Consider the following 6,000-nt stretch of genomic DNA (forward strand, 5'->3'; position numbering starts at 1 on the left):
GAACATATTCAGGGCTGCCGACAAAGGGATTCGAACCCATTATCTCCCGAATGCAAGCTCACAGCTGCACGGCCCTAACCGCGCGGTCGGTAAAATCTACTATTATATAGTAGAACTCCAATTATCTGAACGCCAAATATCCGAATCGATTTTGATGGATTTTATGTTTTGGGCTATAGTGCAATTGTATAGTGTTATGGGAAAATCTCAGAAAGTAGACAGTAATGGCAATAACATGATTTAAAATGCACTGAAAACGGGACCTAGTGCTGGTCAAGCTTTCACGTTGTTTGAAACCACCCTAAAGTGGATGGAGCGATAAACTGAACGTGATCATTCCCAGCTTCTCGTCGTCAAGAGCCTGTGAAGCCTGCATGCAAGCAAGAGAGTATCGACCTCAGAGCAAGTAACTTTGCTGGATATGCTTAAATTAAAAAAATGTTTTAGAATGTACCTACATAAGTAAAGTTATTTTCTATAGTGTAATATGAAGAGTTCGATGTAATGTTTCATTGTGTGTTGTATTAGAAACACGTTTGAATTCAGATATTTGAAATCTTTGTTATTTAATACATGTAGTTCCCTACAACAATTTCACAATACAGAAAAATGTTGCTAGACCGATGTAGAGTTATGACCCAGTTATCCATATTTCTGCATAACCGGATAATGTCAATCCACAATTACTCCGTATAATTGGAGTTATAGTGTACTCATGAAAGCGACACTTGTAATATGATTTACTACTACTATTAGCACCCTTGATTTCGTGGCCCAAGGCCCATTGATCCTTTTCTACAGGGGTGGGTGAAGGATTCCACTACTGTGAAGTAAGAAGACGACCTCCTCGACTAAGCGCTATGCTCCGAGCTGTCAGAGGAGAGATGGCATGGAACGCTATTGGTAGACGAATAAGCCTGAGTAGAGCTATTAAAGGTATGGAAGATCTTACGAGAGGTGGGCACAAGTCATGGCAATTGTCTCTCCTCACTTCTGCATGGCGATGTTCGTTAAATGCTGTGACACTGAGATTTCTGAGACCAAGTGCACTGAAAACTGTCACAGCATTTCTGGGGATGCTGTTCCGAGGGCCCCGGGTTCGATTCCGGGACAGTCGGGGATTATAACTTCGTACAGTTGATCCTTCGGTTCGGGGACTGGAAATTTGTGTTCGTCATAATACACAGACCTTCATCTACATGAAACTCACCATACTGCCTACACCACTAAAACACACAGAAGTGAATACCTTCCACCACGAAGGGTTGGCGTGAGGAAAGGCATCCAGCCGTAAAACTGAGCCAAAGGCACATGACCTACCGAGATGAAAACATTGGAGAAAATGCCATGAAGAAGAAATAAAACGAAGATTGCTGGAGTACTGTGGGTAAGGTCACGGAACAACTGTTTCTAATCAAAGAGTCAGCAGTGTCTTACATTCACAAGTCTACAGGATTTACCTTCTGTAATATTCAAATTATAACAAGTTCTACACTCTAACTCCAGATTATTACAAAAATTAAGCTGGTGTTACTTCAGCTGTCTCAATATTAAGAGTTTGTTTAAAAATAACATGACACCAACAATAAAAATAACAATGAATTCATTGTGTACCTTTCTTAATAGATGAAAACATAATCGTCGTTGCCGGGACAAAATCTCCTATGTGATAATATTTTTGGAGATATACTGACCCGCTGCACATACATCATGAAGAGCGAGAATGCCTTGACAATATTCACACAACATTGCACCTTAGATGACAGAACCTTACCGGCCAAAGTTCTAAGCTAAAATATTTCACATAGGAGGTTTCGTCCCTGCAGCGACGATATTTTTCTTTTCAAAATTTCTGTGAGCCGTTTGCTTATAAACTGTATCCTTTTACGGTGTGTAGATACATACTGCGAACGTATGGTTATTCTGAATTTCTATACAAGCTTGCGTTTTAGTTTTCTTAGGTAGTGTCCATATACAATGAGAAGTTGAATATGCCTGACCTTGCGAGCACCATATGGTGCACGGCTCAAACTTCTGTCTTTAAAAACAGAATGACTTCCCGGTAGCTACTGGATTCTATTCTTTGTCCTTCGGGTTGATAATCGTCCTGAAGAGAAAGTGGCTATGTTTCTCTACAGTTTCAATAAACTTCACATGGATGTAGGAGCGTCAGGTTGCATAAAATACCGACATTCATAACCTTACGGACGATGGTAGCCTATGGTTCCTTCCTTGGTTATTGTACACGTTAAATATAATCTCAGTTTACCTTCACGCCACTTAATCAAATGCTGAAACAGGGTCTATAGTTCCCAAAATGAATATTGAATATATAATATAATAATCCAGTAATGTATAGGTATGTTCACCCCTTATATCTGTTTCTTGATACAGGGTCGAGAATGAGGTGAGACATTACATGCCGCCTTTCTTTGTTGTATTTTTACGGTCGGATGCCATTTCCGTCGCCAATGAAGATGAAATTGATAGGGAATGAAACTGGGTCTGGAGGTGGAAAGAATCGGCTGTGTCCTATGAATAGAAACTGTCCCGCCATTTGCCTGGACATGAAAATGGGAAACTACAGAAAACCATTCTCGGATTCTCACGACAGCCGACGGTGTGGTTCGAACCCACTGGTCTCCAGAATGCAGAGCTTAGCTCTATAGTCGTAGCACGTTAACACGCGCGGCCACTCCGCTTTGAAATAATGATAAGAAGAAGAATTTGTTGTAGATTTGGCTAAGTTTTACGGACGGATATCCTTTATGACGTCAACCCTATGTGGAGGTATGTATTCAATATTGCGTGCCTGTTTCTGGGGTGGTTGGTAGGATGAAGTCTTGCTTATAGATGAAGAGAGATGTATTAAGACTAAAACAAATACCGAGTCCCTGAGCTAGGGAAATAAACGGTACAAAATTAAAATCCACGCCCTAGCCGGGAATCCAACTCGGGCCCTCTGAACCGAAGGCCTGTGCGCTGACCTTTCAGCCAAGGATCTATACAATAATAATAATAATAATAATAATAATAATAATAATAATAATAATAATAATAATAATAATAATAATAATAATAATAATAATAATAATAATATGCCTTTGCTGGCAGGATGTAGTATTTACAGAGCACTGTGTGTTTTGGTATGGGCTAGAATACACTTGTTACTTTCATTGACCTGTCTCAGTCTCATCCTTGGCTTTGACAATATGAAAGTGACCGAGGTATGAGCGATGCTAGTAATACCGTTCCTTATGCAGCCTGTCCCTGTTATGAATGATGTGAAAATATCGCTCATAGGGTCGGTTGGTGCATGCATTTCAGTGGGCTTGGCAGACTGATATGTAACAGCAACTTCTGGCTCAGTGAGAAAAGCAACGGGAAACTACCTCACTCCTCATTTTCCTAGTATGCCTCTTCAGTGACATCTAGGCTATCTATGACAGCTGTTGGTGGAGGTGTCGAAGATCAAACCAGCCTTCAGGCTGAATACCCAACATACATACAATAATAACATTAATAATATGGCCTCATTTACCACGTGCAGGCGTTTTATTCGACGCCACCTAGACTGCCTGCGTGTCAGTCTGACTCTATTGCAGGGTTTTAATAACGAAACATGTTAAACATGGCCTCTGCAGAACTTCGGTCGTCGTCCAAAGCATGCGCACTCACTGCGTACATCTGTAAGCCAGCCACAAACGCCATCAAGGAATCGTTCGCCCGTATTTACGTTTGTTTGTGCGCATTGAAGTCTGGCTCTATGACTAAATGGTTAGCGTGCTAGCCTTTGGTCACAGGGGTCCCGGGTTCGATTCCCAGCAGCGGCGGGAATTTTAACCATAATTGGTTGATTTCGCTGGCACAGGGGCTGGGTGTATGTGTCGTCTTCGTCATCATTTCATCCTCATCACGACGCGCAGGTCGCCTACGAGCGTCAAGACCTGTATCTGGCGAGCCGAACATGTCCTCGGACACTCCCGGCACTAAAAGCCATACTCCACTTCATTTAATTTCATTTCATTTGTGCGTTTTGAAAATGCCTCTGACAATTAACGGTCCTGCCGAATGTGAAGTACGCGCTATGAACTGTTTTCTAAATGCAAAAGACGTGAAAGCTGTTGAAATTCATCGTCAGATTAGTGAAATGTATGGAGTACATATTATGAGCGAAGGGACGGAAAGAAAATGGTTTAGAGCATTTAAAGAAGGTCGTATTACTGCCCACAAGGAGAAGCGGACGTCTGTCATTACTGAAGACTTGGTCACTACCACTTGTTCCTGCACTTGAAAAGGCATTTATGAGGTCAGCGCCGCGACGATGATGACCTAAAAACGACCACGCTGCAGTGGTTGGCATATCAGGTGGCAGATTTCTATGAAGATGGAATTCAGAAACTGGTTCCACGGTAGGAAAAGTGACTTAATATGCTTCGAACTAATGTTGAGAAGTAGTTTAAGATACAGACTTACATGAAAAAAAAAACCATTTGTTTAAAACATTGCGTTACTTTTTCCTCTATCAAAACGGCACTTAGTTAGAAAACATGCCTCGTAATTTTGTGGTGTAAGCACCAAGTGTGTAACTACAAGGCGACATCATGACGAATGTCCTTTTTTTCGTCGTTCAAAAATCCAACTGCTCCACAGATGGAGCTGTAAAATACAACACACCATTAGCTAGCTTCAATTATCATAGCCACGGTACCTCCAGTTTCAAGTGGACGGGAATTAAATATTTGACTGAAAAATCCTCCCATGTATTGGTTGAGATTCAAATTGCGGCCCCCTTGGTAAGAAGCTAGTGACAATGTTACTCGGCTATAACGCTCCTGCATGAAGCATTGGTCTAATGGCTCTGTTACTGTATCTCTAGGGCCTGCCACATTCACACCCATTAAGTTGAGGAACTTTTATCCCTGTGAATGAGCATAAAATACGCCATCCTCAACAAACATTATTCTTATTGGTATGCTCTGTACATGTACATGTACGTAGGACACAATGTTTCTGACCCGACAATTGTTTAATCAAGAGCCTTCTTCTAAATTGTGTTTCATATGGTGAAATTTGCTCTTACGTGCCTCGATTTCTTTAAGTATTTTTAAGTATTATTTAATGTCTTCAGCCAAATAAGTTGCAAAGATCTTTATATTATATCATATGCGATGTATCCGAGTACAATTTGAAAGTTAACCAACCGGACGAGTTATCTGTTCGGTTAAGGGCGCTCAGCTGTGAGCTTGCATCCGGGAGATAGTGGGTTCGAACCCCACTGTTGGCAGCCCTGAAGATGATTTTCCGTGGTTTCCCATTTTCACACAGGCAAATGCTGGAGCTGTGCCTTAATTAAGTCCACGACCGCTTCATTCCCACACCTAGCCCTTTCCTATCCCATCATCGCCACAAGACCAATCTGTTTCGGTACGACGTAAAGCAAAATTGTAGAAAGAAAAAAAAAAAAAAGAAACTTAACCGGGGATATAAGGTCACACACACTTTCTGTTCCTATGCACTCGTTCTGTTGAAAAATATCACATGAATTCACCCAAACTGGAACACAGGGCATTTTGGGTTGCAACACTGAAGGTTAGATCACTGAAACAGAGCACCTCCCGAAATTAAAAAATGTCAACACCATTATGTAATGTTGCTGTTGTTGTTGCTGCTGCTGTTGCTGGTGTTGGTAATGTTGGTGGTGGTGCTTGCCAGCCCCGCGCTCTTGGGTGACCTAGCCTGCATCTTAATCGGAGGGCCCGGGTTTAATTCCCGATCAGGTCGGGAATTATTACCTAGATCTGAGGGCTTGGTTCTAAGTCTACTCATCCTACGTCAGAGAGATATCGAGCAGCTATACGACAGTAAGATGGCGGACCCGGCCTAGGAACCCAAGAATTACGGCCGATGGGATTCGTCACGCTGACCACGATTCAATTCGTAATTTGCAGTCCTTCAGGCTGAGCAGTAGTAGCTTGTTACGTCAAGACCCATCAGGGA

The sequence above is a fragment of the Anabrus simplex genome, chromosome 1 (genome assembly GCF_040414725.1).
Source record: "Anabrus simplex isolate iqAnaSimp1 chromosome 1, ASM4041472v1, whole genome shotgun sequence".
Taxonomy (NCBI): domain Eukaryota; kingdom Metazoa; phylum Arthropoda; class Insecta; order Orthoptera; family Tettigoniidae; genus Anabrus; species Anabrus simplex.